This window comes from Aegilops tauschii, chromosome 6 (genome assembly GCF_002575655.3).
Source record: "Aegilops tauschii subsp. strangulata cultivar AL8/78 chromosome 6, Aet v6.0, whole genome shotgun sequence".
Classification (NCBI taxonomy): domain Eukaryota; kingdom Viridiplantae; phylum Streptophyta; class Magnoliopsida; order Poales; family Poaceae; genus Aegilops; species Aegilops tauschii.
In genome coordinates, this window is record NC_053040.3 from 494,740,903 (window position 1) to 494,759,372 (window position 18,470).

Here is an 18,470-nt window from a genome sequence, read left to right on the forward strand (position 1 = left end):
CTCTAAGGTGCTACAGAGGGGCTCATCTACATCATGGTTAATGCGGATTCTGAGATAGTCGCCCATATATTACCTTCCCTGTCCGTGTGCACCTCGAGCACTTCACCGAGCCTTCTGCCGATCACACGCGCCACTGGTTCAGAGAGCATGATCGGGGGTGCATCATAGATGCGAACCCAAATCGGCATGTGCGCGATCTCCACGTCGCTTGGCCTGGCGCTCCCGTCCACTGCGGTCACCAAGAAGGCGTCTCCGCGGTGTGTCCATGGACCATTTCTGAGGATGAATCTGAGGATGAACTTGATGCTTCATTTTGAGTCAATAAAATCCATCCTTTATCAAAAACTAGAGCTGTTAGCCAGATTCACATACACAACCTCGGCGGTTGGGCTAGCTAGCTACCAGAACGTGCTCGTTATAATGAGAGCGATGGAGCAGTCCTTAAGGAACTTGGCGTCCTCCGTGGCCAGTGGTGAAGTCACGCCTAGCACGCGGAACCCATTCTCACGCGTGTAGGTGTCCGATACCACGGCGTTGACCGTTGAGGTTCGCCGCCGGGAAAATATCGTGTACTCCCAACTGATGGTGTGCTCCGGCTACACCACATGAACACCAACCGTTAGATACATATTGTAGGCACAGGATCCAACCCGAACGCTCCATCCTTGGAAATTTGCAAAAGACACCCCAGATGCGTACAGAATTAGTGTATTTCCCCTGTCACCTACCTCCAAGCCGTGCGACTGTTCCCAAATTAGACAAGGAGCACGAACAGGTTAGGGCTTGGGGCCTCCGTCGGCGGACCTGCGACGCTGGGCGAACGAGGTCGCCGCAGCGCTGACGTACTGTGCTCCGACGTCCTGGGGAAACTCCCCGCCATTCTCCACCTCGCCCTCCCTCTTCCCGATCCGGCGCCTAGCTTCGCCGTCCATCGACGCTAAAGAAAGGAACTCCAATCTTCAGGTATGTTGTTAGATTTTACAACCTTGTGTTATTTTGTGAGTTTGGTTGTAATCCATCGTCCCCTTTATGCTGATTTTGTGAGATGTAGCTAATTCTAGCTTGAAAAAAAAAAGATGCAGCAATATCTCTCTGTATTGTACCAGGCGTAGGAAATTAATCACTGAAATATATGCTATATTTTACTCGGATTAGTATTCGAGCAATTAGGTGTTATTAATTGTTCATTGCCTCATTGCATAGAAAGTTCTCAAACACTATACAATTTCAGCAACTCATTGCCTGTACATGAGTACAGACTAATTTCAGTGGTATTGTACAATTTCAGCAACTCATTGCTGAAATTAACAATTTGCCAGTACAGTGCTGTACTGATTACTCCAATTAGGTGATGAGTACAGACTAATTTCATCTACCTGTTCAAGTATCTGGAGATGAAGTGCTTGTTGGCAAGATCGAGATTCATATGCCCGTGCAATGTGTATGACTTCACCAATTTCTGAGAGTTCACTTTCTATTGGTTTAGTATATTCCATTCGACTAAGCTGGTGTTATTTTGGTTTACTGAATTAACTATCTTAGCTCTTTAGCACCATTTTCACAACACTCTTGTTGCTTAGTACATATATGTGCCCAGTGCATTCAGATATTTCTCTCTTCACCACTTTGCCATGGAATTGTTGTTTTTTTAGACTACAATGTGCTGCAGCTATCACACGAAGCTAACTCTTAGGAGCAAAGTAAAGTTCAATAATTTGAATCCTTTGTTGGAACGACATAATTTAAATAGTATATCTTTTGTCAGGTTTTCACAATACACTTTTCTTCTTGTTTGCAGAGCAAGTAGCGTCCGAGAAGGGTCACCATCAATCAGTACATTATTCTAGTTACCTTCTAATTTGATAAAGGTCGTATGCCCCTTCGTATGCTCTTGATGGTTGGTAAGCACCGTGAAGTGCCTCTCCTTATCAGCAACAATTGAGACCAGGAAGATTCATCGCCAGATTTGAGACCAGGAAGATTCATTGCCAGATTTGACTCTTGTGCATCTCTGTCGTAACTATCTAAGTTCCTAGTATGTGCTTACCTCGATGGCCCGTGTGCTTCCTTGCTTCAGAACAATATGGAGCAATTACCTAACGTCGTGCTTATATTTTGTAAAACTAGAAGTGCTCTGGTTGAATGTGGCACTATGTAACTATGTGTTACTGGACATGTTCACTAATTCTGTTATTAAGTGAAACCTGGACCTATATATTTGCTACCAGTGATGTTCCATCTTAATGCCTGCTATGCTAAAGTTTTTCGGCACAATTAGTTTATCATGATGATGTCCACTTTAATTTTTCAACATTTTGCTAAATTTTTACTAGGGTGTAGTTTTTTTTAGTAAACCCGTGGTCTGTACTATGGTCATTTTGCTCCATCGGGAAGCATTTTGCCTCTGAAGTGCTAAATTTGTTCTGAGATGATTCATATACTATTTCAGATTTGGAAGAGAAATATTCAATGACGTGTTACTTTCTAATTTGACAAAGGTGGTTAATATACCTGATGTTGTTGTCTTTCCATTTTCTGCTGCTGATTTTATCAATTGAAGTCTTGGTTCATGGACTTGCTAATTCTTTATACTCTTTGAATCACCTTTACCTTCTTAAATCAATTTGTTGAATGTTTGTGTTGAGCACTTCCTACGGAATATATGTCTACTTTGTATATTGTCTTGCAAAATTCATGAAGCTATCTGTACCATAGAACTACCACTCAAAAAAAATGTACCATAGAATTGTTGTTGTGTATATATGTGTGTGTGCGCGGATCAGTTGAATTCCTGGGCCTGAAACGATCAGCTAACGAGGTATAGGATGTGCCTTTTATTTCTGTTCCAAACCCAGGGCAGCACAACTTCTGGAGCTAGATTATTGGACTGTTGCAGTTTTTCTGTACTTATGTAGGGTGGTTGCTGCAAATTCCGCACGATGGGACGTCCACACTCTATCCTGTACCTACATATTCCAACCAAGGGCTCTGATGTGGCCAGGGCCGGTCCTGAGAATTTGGGGGCCCGGGGCGAAATTATGTTTGTGGGGCCCTTTGTATAAGCATCATAGCATTAATTAGTAATCCATGTCTATATAAAATGTTACAAATAAACACTCAAAATGCATTCGAATCAATCATATTGAATAATTTGTACGTATTACCTTTAAAAATCTTCTGACATTCCTCGATGCAAAGTCACTTACGATGTGGTCGTTGTCAATCCCATCCGGCAATTCCTTCTCAATTCTTCTCATCCATGGCAACTATCGTGGACTTAGCATCTGGGTTAATAGAAGCACTAGTATTCCTTGAAAAAAATTGTAAATCACCCCTTTGTGATTGTATGAATCCAACCTCAAGTTTCTTTTTTTTTTGTTTCATTACCACATGCATACTTTCTGGACGACAAGATAACACAGGGAGCTGAAATAAAAAAAAAATTGCACCAGAAGTTAAAACGTGCTATGCATCTTGTATGAGAATGTAAATTATTTAATTAGCGACAATGTTGATTCCTGCTAATTATTGGAGGAAAATTATATATATGAAATAAGGAATAGTATTATGATTGTTATAGTCCCAATTTCCCAGTATCCCACACAGATCACACCCTTTTACTCAATTGGATTAGGGGGCATAACAATTTATACCTAGAATTGGTCGGATCGGTGTTGGTAATCGGACACTCGACGATGCCACGATGTGGACTTCCGGCGGGATCTGGAGTTGATCGTATGTTCCCAACATCTGGAGAGTGGACACCGGAGGCGCTCGGCGATGTGAATTGTGAGGGTTTGGGCGCGTGTGCATCGTTGCGTCCAGCGCCTGGAGAACTGTGTGCCGGCTACAGATGCATTTGCGAGAGGGAGTCTGGGAGCCAACGGAACAGGGAATAGGAAATTAAGGGATCGTGCGAACTCACGTCTCACGATCGTAAGGAAGACGAGACGAGGTGATTACTCGGTTTGCCTTTTTTTCTTGCCTGCCGATGCCTACCTTAATTACGTCCCTTCCTCTCTGTGACTCTACTGGGCTAAATTTTCTACGAAGCTAAGTCCCAATGACCAATGGGCTACCTGCATGTATACAACGGCTGACCTGGGGAGGGGCCCCTGGATTTCGGGGGCCCGGGGCGGCCGCCCCCCCCCCCCCCCCCCCCCCCTCCCCTCAGGGCCGGCCCTGGATGTGGCTGGTGCAGCCGGAGTACTCCATGCTTGGAAGTACAGGATATGCTCTCGCTCGCCGCCACCTCGAGCAAGTTGACCGCGGCTGAGTACAGCACGCGGCAGTTAGAAAGGCGCGCATTTTATTTATTTTTTGAAAAGGAGGATGTATCCCCGGCCTCTGCATCTGGGCGATGCATGCAGTCATTTTATTAATTATTCGCAAAGACCGTACGAACTAATACATCAGTACGCCTGAAGCGACCATCCAGGCAACACCTGTTGCTACTCCTATCCCTTTGATGAAGGGGTGCCGATTGTCCGAGCCTAATACCAAACAAACATCGCACCAAAGTCTAACATCTAACGTCGGATGCCCCAGCCTAGCCACATACCGGGACTGGGTCACACACCGGTCCAGCGCACTCACAGAGGGCACCACATGCGCACCCTGCAAGGCCCGACATCATCGTCTTCCATCGATCCATCTTCAGAGCAGAAACTTACGCATCGACCGTGTCAGGGCTCTCTGTCATCGACGCCACCACGACGCCAGATACTCGTCCTCCTGCGCGAGTTCATCCCCGCACATCGGACGCCGAATTTGCACCGCGCCACGCCGTCGAGATCCGTCGCCATCAATGTGTAGGATGAAGCACCGCTCCACCAAAGTTGCGGTCCACTAGTCCCTCGAGTTCGTGCACACCTCGAAGAACGACGTCCCCAGGGGGAAACGACACGAGCGCCGCCGTCTTCCGATCAACTAATCTAGGGTTTCCCCCGGAAGTAGCAGATATTGGCCGAGAACTTCTCCACGACGATGCCTCAAGAAGGGAATGACACCGAAGAGCGCCGCCATCGTAGGTCTTTGCATCTAGCCGAGAGCAGGTTTTCACCGAGATCTGTTCGAAGAACTTCATCCGGCTTTTTGTGCATGGATCGCCACCTTCTATTCCGGGGACCGGACCAAAAGGACCCAACCACCACCGCATGACCGGCCACGGCACCACCACGGTGGCAGAGCAGCCGGTTACGTCAGGCCCATCGCGCTAGCCCGCCGCGCCACACCAGATCCATCGGTCCGCCTAAGCCCATCTGGGCCCGACGAGATCCGAGGTTCAGGCCACTGCCACAAGGGCGCCGCCGCTGTTGCCGCCGCCGGGATCCCGCCGCACCGCGCCGCCGAATCACCGGAGTGTCCATGTCGCCGACGCCAGATGGAGACACCACCGTGCGCGAAGGAGAAGTCCCCGCCGCCGCCGTCACGGCCAACGGCCAGGGCTTCGTCGGCGTGAACTCGGGCGGCGGCGGGAGGGAGATCGGGGCGAGGAGGCCTAGGGTGCGGCGGCGCGTTCTCCCCCGTGTCGCCAAGGGCTGGCGATGCGGGGGTCGGGCTTTGTCAGAAAGGTGCGCATGGATCTTCTTGTCCTTCTCTAAAGCCATGAGGGTGTCGATTTGCTTGAGGGTGTCGATTCGCTTGAGGGTGTCCGATGCTGCTGCGCGACTGATCTGTGTGGCGACGACGCCAAGGCCGTGGTTATTGGCGGTGGCGCTGGCTTTGTCAGCTTGGAAAAACTTGATGCAATAGTCGTAGCCGATGTCCTTGTTAGTTCTGGCGACGTACTTGCACATGTGATCTAGAGTGGAAGCGCTGCTGGACGAGACGAGGGTCAAGAGGATACAACAGGAGAGAGATTGCCAATGCTTCCTCATGGTTTGTTACTTTGTGCCACGATTACGGATTGCCTTACCTTGATTGATGAGTATCCCTATGTGCTGTTTATGTATGTATGGTGTTTCTTTGATAATAAATCGTATGAACTTCGATGGTGAATATATATAGCCCTGCTCGTACGTAAAATATGGAAATACTTGATTAGTATATATTTTTTTGGAATCCAATAACTCCCGAACATTCGGATTTTGAGCATTTCGTTCCGAACGTTTTTACATGGCAACTTTAGTTCATAGGGGATGGCAACGTTAGTTGATAGGGGATGGTAACTTTAGTTGATAGGGATGGCAACTTTATCTTTTTTCGTTTTTTTGTCAGAAAATTGCCATGTTTCCCTAATCTCATGTAAACTAAACTTGCCATCTAAAACGTTCGGGTTGCCATGCTTAAATCCCGAACGTTCGGGAGTTATCATTACCGTTTTTTTCGAAAAGGGGCACTTTTATTACTTGATTGGTATATACTATTAATCTTTGGGAGCAAACCGATTGAAAAGGGCAAGTATAATGAGTATATGTTATAAATTTTGCTATTTATAAATAAAAACAAAATCATTTATTTCTTTTCCACGGACCGAATAACCGTCCATATCTTGCTCCCAAATTGGCCAAGGCAGGCAGACAAATGCCTGCACAATTTGGGCGTGTTTGGTTGCCCGCATTAGGCCCAGCCTGGCCCGCGCGGGAAGAATTTGGCTCGTTTGATTTCCTGTGTTAACTGTGCGGCCCGCATCGCACGAAACTTAAAGCACGTCCAGGCCAGGCCCAGGGAAAACGCACGAATCGGCAGTAGCTCGCGAGCCTGGCTCGGGCGAGGCAGGGGAGGGCGACGCGCTTCTCCCTCGTGCGAGCAGGAGAGATGGCGCGAGCTCGCCCGCGTCGCCGAAAATTCGGCGGGAGGATTTCGGCTCACCTCCCGTCGAGTCCACCCCTATTTAGCCCCTCCCTCACCGCCCCAACTCCCGCCATCATTCTTCCTCCGTTCGCGCTTTCCCGCCGACGCGCATCAGCACCGACGAGCAAGTAAGCGGCGCATCTTCATCGGCCGGCGGTCCACGGCGTCGGCGCTCCTTCACCGGCCGGCGTTCATCTTCCACGACCGTCCCCCCTCGTCCTCAAGCTGCAGCCATGGCCTCCGTGAGTTCAATCCCCCTTTCTCTCTGTTCCTTCTAGCTAGATCTGAGCTGCAGTTAGGGTTTGATCTGGATGCATGGTTGATTAGTGGTCTAATCTATGAGCTGATATGGTTGATTGCTATGCTGCGGTTGCAATTTATGATAGGGCTAGATGTTCAAGCATGTGGTAGGCTAGATTAGTAGTAGAGTTTGAAGTTGAACCCTTTTAGTTAGTGTTTTTTAATATAAAGTGTAGTGTCACCCTTTTTCTGACAGATAGTGTTGCCCTTAGTGTAAAGTCCAATATCGTCTTTCGTGTGTTTGCCTTCTCCTTTCGCCATGTCAAAATACATGGCATGGTGGCCCCATATTTAGAAAATCTTCATATCATGTGGCCTAAGAAACCTCTTGTGATGCCCCGAGACCAAAGGATGAGAAGCTCAAGGGGATTTGGGGATCTTGCGATGACAAGGATTCCCGCAATTGATTTATCAGATACAATGAAGAAAGAGCGACAAAAGGGCTAAATCAATCTTTAACAGAAACTTAAATCAGTCTAATTTTAGTTCTTCTTTCTTCTCATTCATGGCATAGCTCGATAAATACAGTTTTTTTTGCGCAAAAGCTGGATAAATATAGTTGGAGAGTACTTCCTCCGTCCGAAAATACTTGTCCTAGAAATGGATGTATCTAGACTTACTTTAGCTATAGATACATCCATCTTATTCATTTCGAGGACAAGTATTTCTGGGCGGAGGGAGTACAAAGTAATTAAGTGTAATGGTGAATTTGTAACTTAAATGTTGTTACACTACATAATTAACCTTTCAACCTAAAGAGAACGTAAGGTTCTGTGTTCAGCTCGTTGTTCATCCAACCTTATGCACGTCCCTCCTCCCTCTCATCTTCCTCTATCTATTTTGAATTTTTTTCGTTTTCACCAGTTTTCCCTGAAAACTGCATCAACGGCTTCACCTTTTATTAACTTACAAATATAAACATTGTGTAACATGTCAGTCGTTGGATGGCAAGCTCCTCGTAAACACCTTGTATATTTTAAAAGAATTATCTATTTGTGTTAACTAATCATAAACCAGAAACACCTATGAAGATGTTTTATATACTGTTAACTTTAAAGATCTCTGCCAAGATACTTAAGGATACACACACACACACACACACACACACACTATATCCTTGTAAGTGTCACAAATTATTATGAGAAGGCATGTTAATTTGTATATCTTATTTTTGTAACATCTAAGAGGTCTCGTACAAGTTTTGTAAGATGTAGCATATAAAAATACCAAAATTAATGTAAGTCATATTTATACATTATAAGTTCACATAATATTTATTTTTGTTATTTTATGCAGATGAGTTATAAATAAGTATATAAGTATCTAGCTTGGCGTACATGTTCAATGGTTGACTATCTAAAATTCGTCGCCTACTCTGATGTTAAAAGCTAATTCAAATATCTTCATCATTCTTGTTCTTGTTCTCCTGCTCATTAATCAATGGATAATACAATACAAATCTGTCCATATGGTGGCTGGTGGTACAATTTCAAATCTAACTCATTAATCGATACTAGCTACTGTTAGTTTGATGGGGCTTCGCATGGCACTCCGTTGATGGCAAACTTTGCAAGCAGTGGAGAAAATGTAAGCTGCTTATGAAATGAGATACATAAGTAGCATGTTAATTACAACATGGATAAGCAAATGATGTTTTGCAGGTTTGCTAAAGTACATGATTGTCTATCTATCAAACAAATTTGATATGCATCAGGAATAAGAACCCTAGATCAATAAATATACGATATCCTTCGGATGAAATGTATGCTTATGTATCACACAATAAAACAAAACCACAAGCTTCTTATAACAAAATAAGAGACTTAAGCAGATGATGTTTTGCAGGTTAGATATACTGTATGCCCCAGGAGTAAGAACACGGGTTAGATAAATCTACGATATTCTTTAGATGAAACGTATGCTTATATGAATCAAAGGAACTTGTTGTACACCAAAGATGGCGCGGAAACAATGATGTCCAACACGAGTTTGGTCGCCAAAGCAGCTTTGCATGTGCCAACGCTCATTCCTGTGTGGCACCTCTACTGGCCGCTTCTTCTTCAAATCCGACATATGTAAGCCACTTAAGTTGATCTCCCACGCTTTCTTGTATGCATTGTGTGCCCATGGCCATCGAGCCGTGGTAGCAGTTAGGCATTTCGATGATTTTAAGTCCTTCTAGCAAGGCATGTGTGGTGTAAGTGTTGTGTAATGTGTATTTCTTACATGGTCAGGGATGTCTCTTGTTGAATAGGTTCCAGAGTGTAGCCATCGTTTCTAATTCTTGTTTGGTCACTATCATGATTTCTTAAACATGGTAACATGAATTTAGAGTTCTGGAGTAGCTTCCTTTCAAATGAGTCCTTAGCATGTTTGTCATGTTATCCTAATTAATTCAGGCATTGTTTGTTTGTTTGTTTGTTTGTGAGTCGCTTCTGATGTGCTGCCATCAACCATGCTGCTCATGTTAACTCCTCTTGTATTGTATGCCCTTCCAGTGGAATTCTATTTTTGCCTTTGTTGCTTGCTTATGTGCAAACTGTGTGCAAATCTATTTTTATGTTTCTCACTTGTGTGCGGCTTTGCTTGGCCAATCCTATATTTTTATGGATAAGATTGCTCACAAGCTTTGGTGTCCGCTCTTAGTCAGACTCGTGCTCTTTACTTACAAAGGACACCAAATCACTTGCTGCCAAGTTAGATATAGACTCTTAGCTCATTTAAATTGGTTTTTGTTTTGCCAGAAACAAAATTATTGCAGTCTTGCTCTATGTTTGATTGTCAGATGTTTTCTATCCTAGTTCAACAAATGGGCGCTTCTTTTATTTTGCTATGCTACATGATCGAGTTCTAGCTAAACATTTTTTGTTGTTTGCTAGGTTGCGTCAGAGCTGGGAGCTGGTGCAAAATCATGCCTGCTCTCCCCGAGGCCCCTTCCTCCTTTGACACCTCCGACGAACGCTTCTTCCCCGACTACGGCCTAGGTGAGCCACTTGCTTCTTTTCCTTTGCATGCTTACTCTCCTGCTCTGTGTGTCCACGGCCATTGAGTCGTGGTAATTGGGTGTTGGCCATCGCGCCATGGAAATTTCTGGGGTTGGGTTCGGGGCTGTGGTGACAGTGTCTACTATAATTTCCAATTTTGTTTTTGTGAATGAACGACGATCGATCTTCCTTGTGGATGATTTTTCATCTCTTGTAACTGTGTTGGGCCCTTTTTTATCACTGTATGCTGACAGGATTTGATTGTTAGTCTTGAGTGGCAACGTACGGCTTAACTGAATCTTTAATGTACTTACAAGGTACTACTCTCATGTATTGTTACGAGTCGACATACGCGTGCACGCTTGAGGTATCTCTAGCAAGTTTATATTTGGGTTTACAAAATCCCTTATATAATTTTGCTCCAACACAAAGTGCAATAGTGACAGATAAGCGTTCAGATAATGTTGAATGTGTATAAGAAAATGTTGGTCACTTATTAAAAAATTGACATATAAGAAAACATAGAGTGAAAACAAAAACAAACATAAGAAAAAATAAAAAATAAAAAGCAAAAACTGGAGAAGAAATGTTAGACGTGTATTTGAAAAATATTGTTGACATATACAAAAAATGGAGTTGACATATCAAAATAAAAGAAAGAAAAAGGAGAATAAAAAACCCAAAGAAAACGGAGAAGAAAAATACAAGAATAAAAAAGGAAAAATCTCGAAGAAAACGGTTCAAGTAGCCTAAGTAGGTGGTGTCGGTGTCAAAACCGGCGGATCTCGGGTAGGGGGTCCCGAACTATGCGCCTAAGGCTAATGGTAACAGGAGGCGGGGGACACAATGTTTACCCAGGTTCGGGCCCTCTCGATGGAGGTAATACCCTACTTCCTGCTTGATTGATCTTGATGATGTGAGTATTACAAGAGTTGATCTACCACGAGATCGTAGAGGCTAAACCCTAGAAGCTAGCCTATGATTATGATTGTTGTTGGTCCTACGGACTAAACCCTCCGGTTTATATAGACACCGGAGGGGGCTAGGGTTACACAGAGTCGGTTACAGAGAAGGAGATCTACATATCCGAATTGCCAAGCTTGCCTTCCACGCAAAGGAGAGTCCCATCCGGACACGGGACGAAGTCTTCAATCTTGTATCTTCATAGTCCAACAGTCCGGCCAAAGTATATAGTCCGGCAGTCCGGTACCCCCTAATCCAGGACTCCCTCAGTAGCCCCTGAACCAGACTTCAATGACGATGAGTCCGACGCGCAAATTGTCTTCGGCATTGCAAGGCGGGTTCCTTCTCCGAATATTCCATAGAAGATTTTGAACACAAGAATCGTGTCCGGCTCTGCAAAACAAATTCCACATACCACCCTAGAGAGTATAATATTCCACAAATCTGATCTGCTGACAACTTTTCACAGCGTGACATCACGCCGCAGCCCGGTCTTTATACGAACCGTTTTTCCCAGCCTGCTACTGCACGTATTGCGAGGCGGTTTTATTGGCACGTCTTGTCGAAGCAGAGATCGTGTCCCCCTTATCACGGGATTCTCATCAATACGGGCATGGGTAACCCAATCGTGTTATTAGTATGACTCCTCGGCTTTAGGTAAGTTCCAAACGGTCACGCGGAGGACGCTTGATATTCATCCTCTTTATAAAGAGGTCCAGGCCCGTCCTTTTCTTTCCACGCCCAATCCTTCCCTTTCCCTACCTCGAGTTCCAACACCCAAGGTTCAGGCTAAGCACTTCGGACCTTCAATCATGTCTGGATCCAACCTTCAAGGCCGCTGGATGGCCTCTTCTATCACAGAGGAGGACATCAAAAAGCTTAGGTAGGCTAGGTATCTGACCGCCAAAATCCCCCACAGGCTACCTGCTCAAGGGCGGGTTATCCCCACTCCCGAGCCCAACGAGAGTGTCGTATTTGTTTCCCACTTCCTTCGAGGGCTCGGCTTTAGTCTTGATCCCTTCGTAAGAGGGCTCATGTTCTATTACGGGCTAGATTTCCATGATCTAGCTCCAGATTCCATCCTTCACATCTCGTCGTTTATCGTCGTGTGTGATGCCTTCCTCCGCATTACCCCACACTTCGGCTTATGGCTCAAGACCTTCAATGTGAAGCCGAAGATGATCGATGGGTGACACGCGGAGTGCGGAGGCGCTATAATAAGCAAGGGTGCCGACGCCCTATGGCCAAAGGGCTCCTTCCCAGAGGTGTCCGACCTGTGGCAACGGGAGTGGTTTACATCACAGCCCCCCGGGGTACAAAGTGGGAGGCCGCCCCAGCCTTTCGCCCAGGCCCTCCGCCCCAACTGGCGTCATGGGTCAACAAAGGGCTAGACTGGGGGCCAATTAATGACGTGCTGACATTGCAAAGCCGCATCCGAGATCTTCTCAGGAGGGATGTCAGTCTTGTCAAAGTAATGCAAGTAATGCTGGTTCGTCGGGTCCTGCCATGCCAACTTCGATCTCTCCGTATGTGGGAGTTCAACCCGGAAGGACCGCGAACCATTCAACACTTCTTCGGCATGACGCTCGAAGGGATGTATGGATTGTTCTTCAGATCGCGAATAAAGTTTCCGGACACCACCGAGGATGCAGGTCTCAACTACAATCGTCCAGATACCCAAGTAAGTAATTCCGCGACCGAACTTGTTGTCTTTATATCTGTCACCACATTATTCTGATAAACTACCCTCGGCCAGGACTGGATAAGAAAGGCGAAGAGGATCAGGTGTTCGGCCCCCCTTCCCGAAGGCTCGCCGGATCCTGTACTAACCAGGATGCTTGAGCGCGCACCCTATCAAGTGCCATCAGGAGAAGATGAAGGGAGGAATAGAGAAGCCGAGAGCGGGCTTCATACATTACGCATCCAAACTGGGGGAATTAGTACCTCCGCAAAGGAGGGTGATCGGGGAGGTAAATCCAAAATCCCCTCTCCCCATGGGAAGAAAAGGGGCGCCCCTGAAGATTCGGAAACGGAGGCTTCCAAGCGAGGGAAGAAACCTTCGCCAGGGGGCCCCGGGCCGAAGGGCATCCTTGGCGCACAGCGCCCGCAAGGGGGCCAGCCATCAACCGAGCCGTAAGTGAACAAAGGCACTTTGATAAATATATCTTTTTTCTCTGAGAATAACAACCGGGACATACGTTTTGCAGTCCGGCTCATAGCCCTTCTCAACAAAGTTCGTCTTCGGGGGATCTTCTTCCGGAGATGATGGAGAGCGAAACGCCCCCTCCTGCCTCCCCGCCTCGTGGGGCAGACGACCCCGAAGTGCCATCACGGAGAGTTTCTCCTGATCCGCAAAGGCCAGAAGGTAACTCTTCGGCCGCCCGAAGTTCGGGGTTCTCGGCTCCTAAGGAGACCAACAGAAAAGGCCCGGGACTATCCGGTATACAACCGGACACATTGATAAGTCTTTTGGAGCAAGCAGCTATCTCAGAGGCACATCGTACCTTGATGGGTATGGTGGTTGAAAGGATTTCATCCGTCAAAAGCGGGTTAAATGAAGCTTTTACGAGCCTGCTAAGAGGCTTTTAGGTACGCAAAGTATTATATATATTTTTGACTCTACCGTACACGCTAGGTATGCCCTGTATAGACAGTAGCCCCTGAGACTCTATTTGCCGACCAGAGGCGGCAAACAGAGGATCATAATCCCAGGTAATGATCGCACTGCTTTCATGTGCAGGCGGCTGAGGGTCCGGCGGCTGACCGGACCGCTGATTTTGCCGAACTGAGGCGGCAGCTTGATGCGGCGGATGCCGACATCGCGTTGTGAACAAGCGGCTTGACGAGGCACAGGGTATGTATTTTCGGGTGGTCAGCAAATATTAAGAGGAGCATGATGCTAGTATCTATAATATGCTTTGACTGCAGACAGAGCTGCCGCCGTGGAGACCCTTCGGGCAGAACTTGCCCGAGCCAAGGAACAAGCCAGAAGAAGTGATGCGGCCGCCCTGAAGGCAGTCGAAGAGTTAAAAGCTGAACAGGCTGCTCATCGCCAGAGCGAAGAGAAAATAGCCAACATGGCTCTTGAGCTGCAAAATGCCGCCAGCCGCTATGAGCTCCTCGAAAGGGAAAGTCAGGCGAAAGCGGCTGACTTGGAGAAGGCCTTGGAAGCAGCCAAGGAAACGCGCTCTGGAATCAAAGCGGCGCGGGAGGAGCTTCGCCAAGCCGGAGATATCACGGCTGGGAAGCCCTTCCTATTGCAGACGAAGTTCGGCGATCCGAAGTATGCCCCTCTAGATAAATTATGGAGTGCTGCGGATGCATACCTGGACTTAGCAAAGAGTGATGCTGATGTGACTGAGTATTTCAAAGATCAGAAGGATCATGAGGTGGAGAGGTTGTTCTGGTCACAGCTCAGTGCTCCAAAGCGTCCGCTGCTGTTAAATGAACAAATGGCCGAGTGGGCCGAGCTCCATAGGTTGTCCGGGCTTGCCATGAGGTCTGTCGTGGATCATCTTTGGCCGAAGGAACCAAGTCCGGAAAGTTATTTTGGGTTAGTGCAACGATTTGTTCGTGCTGTGTCGCATATCGACGCTATAAAGAGGTCGGCGTGCATAGAGGGTGCGTGGATGGCTCTTGCCCGTGTGAAGACATACTGGACAGATATGGAGACCACCGCCATTGCAACCAGGGGTCCGACCGGAGGCCAGGACTCGCCCGAGCACTATTTTGAAGAAGTCCTAGAAGGCGCCCGTTTAATAGAGGCTCAGTGCTCAAAGAGTGCCATGTTCCAGTGACATGTATCTTGATTGTAAAACAATGCTATTTTGATTATAAAGGCTATTTTTATACTTTTGCCCGTAAAGTATTAAGTGCCTCCTGTGCGGCCGTTTATGTATATATTTATATAACCTGAAAGATTGCAGTCGTCGGTTTCAGCCCCCACGCATATAATGCGGGGGTGTTCGGTAAAGCGCATACTCACACTTGATCCAACGTCTTGGTCCGTTTGAGGAGGTGATAGCGCGGCGAACCAGGCAATCGGACTATATAGCTTTAACACTTTCACTTAGCCATAGGAGTTTGACGGTGGGGCTACTATATAGCCCCTGGTACTTCCGCGTACATCCGAATATGGTGCGCGTACGTACATGACCGGGAAACGGTCCTTCATTAATGCGGAGGAACCGCGAAGATTCCGCTGGGTCATCGAGTGGTTGACCAGTCTCACGCTTTATCATGACAGTCAGTTTTCGGCTTTCTCTACTGAGGTGCTCATCCAGATGAACCAGGGCACAATCACAGTAGTTCTCCCGGTGCCACCTTAGCCGATAGAGCGGAACGTAAGGTAGCAAAACACGAGAGCCGGGCAAACCCAACTGTTGACCAAAGACATGATTCGGTGCTGATGCATATAAGGCCAAACTCGCGACGCCGAATACTCCATAAGGTATTCGGACTTTAGAACATATACTGGGCTGAGTAACGCCCTCGATAATGAGCCCCAAATTTCTAGGTACATGCATTAATCTGGCGTGACGAGATGCCAATAACGCCAATATCCCTCTCGGTTGTGTGAAGTATCTGGAGGATGTGAATCAACAAAAGACATTAAAAAAGGTTTACACAGGGTCTTAATCTAAAAAGAAACCTTTGAACGGGGCCCTGCTGTACGTCTGCGCCTTTGTCTCTGTTGTGCCGTATCCTGGAGGGGTGTAGCACGGTGATCATCTGTAAAAAAGAAAAACCCAGGTGAAAGAATCTGGTGTGATCGTGCGAAAAGTTGGTTATTCTTAATGAACCATGAAAATTCAATCTATTGTGAATGAGTAGGGTCGAGCCGAACTATGGACCCTTTTACGTGCGGACAGCCCCTAGCACCACATGTGGGGGCGTGTCCGCCGACCGAGCTCAGGTTTATCTGGGCTGCTACAACTAGTGGTGCGCCGGACACGTCTAACCGCGTCCGTGGTCTTGACGACCAATAATTTATTCGGGTTGAGGAGGCCGTTTAGTGGTTCGGCTATTAGAGCCGCCACATGTACTTCCGCACGTGGAGGCCGCTCTGTGTTTCCACTAATTGAGATGACGCCACGTGGACCGGGCATCTTGAGTTTACGATAAGCGTAATGCGGAACTGCATTAAAACGAGCGAAGGCCGTTCTTCCGTGTAGTGTATGGTAACCGCTTCAGAATGGAGCGATGTCGAAGATTAGTTCTTCAGTTCGAAAGTTGTCGGGAGAACCGAATACAACCTCTAATGTTAGAGAGCCCGTACAGCGGGCCTCTGCGCCTGGTATTACCCCTTTAAAGGTAGTACTGCTTTGGCTAATTCTTGATAGGTCTACCCTCATTTTGCGGACAGTGTCCTGATATATCAGATTGAGACTACTGCCGCCATCCATAAGGACTCGGGTGAGATGGTATCCGTTGATTATTGAGTCGAGTACCAAGGCGACCGAACCTCCATGCCAGATACAAGTCGGATGATCCCTGCGATCGAAAGAGATCGGGCAGGCCGACCATGGGTTGAATTTGGGGGTGACGGGCTCTACAGCGTATATGCCTCGGAGTGCGCATTTGTGCCTCCTCTTTGGTATGTGAGTTGCGTACATCATGTTCACTGTTTTGACCTCTGGTGGAAATTTTTTCTGTCCCCCAGTGTTCGGCTGGCGAGGCTCATCCTCGTCTTCACTTGGCGTCTCCCTCCCCTTGTGTTCGGCGTTTAGTTTGTCGGCCTGCTTGAACACCCAACATCTGTTGGTGTGATTTGCAGGTTTTTCGGGGATGCCATGAATCTGACATAATTTGTCTAGAATCTTGTTTAGGCTGGACGGTCCATCTCTAGTGCCTTTAAATGGCTTCTTCCGCTGACTGGGTCGGGAGCCCCTGAATCCGGCATTTACCGCCGTGTTGTCTGGACTGTCCTCATTGTTTCGACGCTTGTTTTTATTGCGTCGTGGCCTCCCATTGCCGTCCCTGACTTCTGATGTGCCTGGGTCGTTGGTACCACTGCGGGCCAACCAACTGTCTTCGCCCGCGCAAAAGCGGGTCATAAGGCTTGTGAGGGCTGCCATTGTCCTTAGTTTTTCCTGGCCGAGGTGTCTGGCCAACCATTCGTCCCGGACACTGTGCTTGAAAGCCGCTAAGGCTTCAGCATCCGGGCAATCAACAATTTGGTTCTTTTTACTGAGGAACCTGTTCCAAAGCTTACGGGCTGACTCTCCGAGCTGTTGGATTATGTGACTTAAATCGTCTGCATCCAAAGGTCGGACATATGTCCCTTGGAAATTAGCCCTAAAAGCATCCTCAAGTTCTTCCCAACTTCAAATTGAGTTTTCAGGGAGGCTTTTTAACCAGTGCCGAGCTGGTCCTTCCAACTTGAGGGGTAAGTATTTGATGGCGTGGAGATCGTCTCCACGAGCCATGTGGATATGAAGAATAAAGTCCTCAATCCAGACTCCAGGGTCTGTCGTTCTGTCGTATGCCTCTATGTTTACGGGTTTAAATCCCTCTGGAAATTCATGATCCAGCACCTCATCGGTGAAGCACAGGGGTGCACAGCACCCCTGTATTTTGACGTGTCATGGCATACTTCCGACGGTTGTAGTGTTCGGTTTTGATTCCGAGCTGTTATTCGATCAGTATAATCGTTTGGGCGGACCTGATCCTGTGCCGGAGCACGCTTTCTAGATCCATAGATGGACCTGGCCATACCAGCTTTTTTGTCAAGGTGCTCACGTAGATCGTGTGCTAACTTGTGTGCGGCGTTGTTAGCCGCTTTGTCTCGGCCACGGGGTGGTCGGTCCGGTCGATCGGCCATATTATTTTTCGGCGGTATAGGCTTTACAACCTCATCGTCGAATTCAGGCTGAAGCTTGCGCTTTGGGTAGCTCTTGGTGTAGCGATCGCCGCCGTATTTTTCTTCACTGTCGAGCACTTTGTTCCATCTTCGGTTGAGCGTATCCTGCGCGGCGTTAAGCCTTTGCTTCTGCTTCTTCAAGCTCCTCGCGGTGGCGATAAGCCTTTTGCGGAGGTCGTCTTGTTCCAAGCACTTTTCCGGGATGATGAATGCATCATCGTCCGGACTGTTCTCCTCTCCGGAGACAGGTTTATGAGTTTTATCTTCGCCGTCGCTATGATCGGACGGCAGCCCCGGACTATGTTCGCCGTCCCCTGGCTCATCCTGCTCCATCGCTGGGTCCATGGGGTCGTCGTTTCCTTTAGAGTCGTCCGGGGTATTATTTCCTCTTGCGCTGTTATCGCTGTTTTTACTGTGGCGGGATTTGGAGCGGCGCCGACGCCGTCGCTTTGGTTGCTTATCAAGGGGATTATCCTCCGTTGCATCCTTCCGTTCCTCGTCGTCGCTTTCTTTGGGTGTATCCACCATGTATATATCATATGATGAGGTGGTTGTCCAGCGCCCTG

General features: G+C 47.4%; 1 long non-coding RNA gene across 1 annotated transcript; it reads left to right on the forward strand.

Annotated features, from left to right (window-relative positions):
- Window positions 1–773: 773 nt before the first annotated feature.
- On the forward strand, window positions 774–2,244 carry LOC120966025 (uncharacterized). Its single transcript, XR_005758981.2, has 2 exons — window positions 774–963; window positions 1,799–2,244. It is a non-coding gene; the product is annotated as an uncharacterized lncRNA (long non-coding RNA).
- Window positions 2,245–18,470: the final 16,226 nt, after the last annotated feature.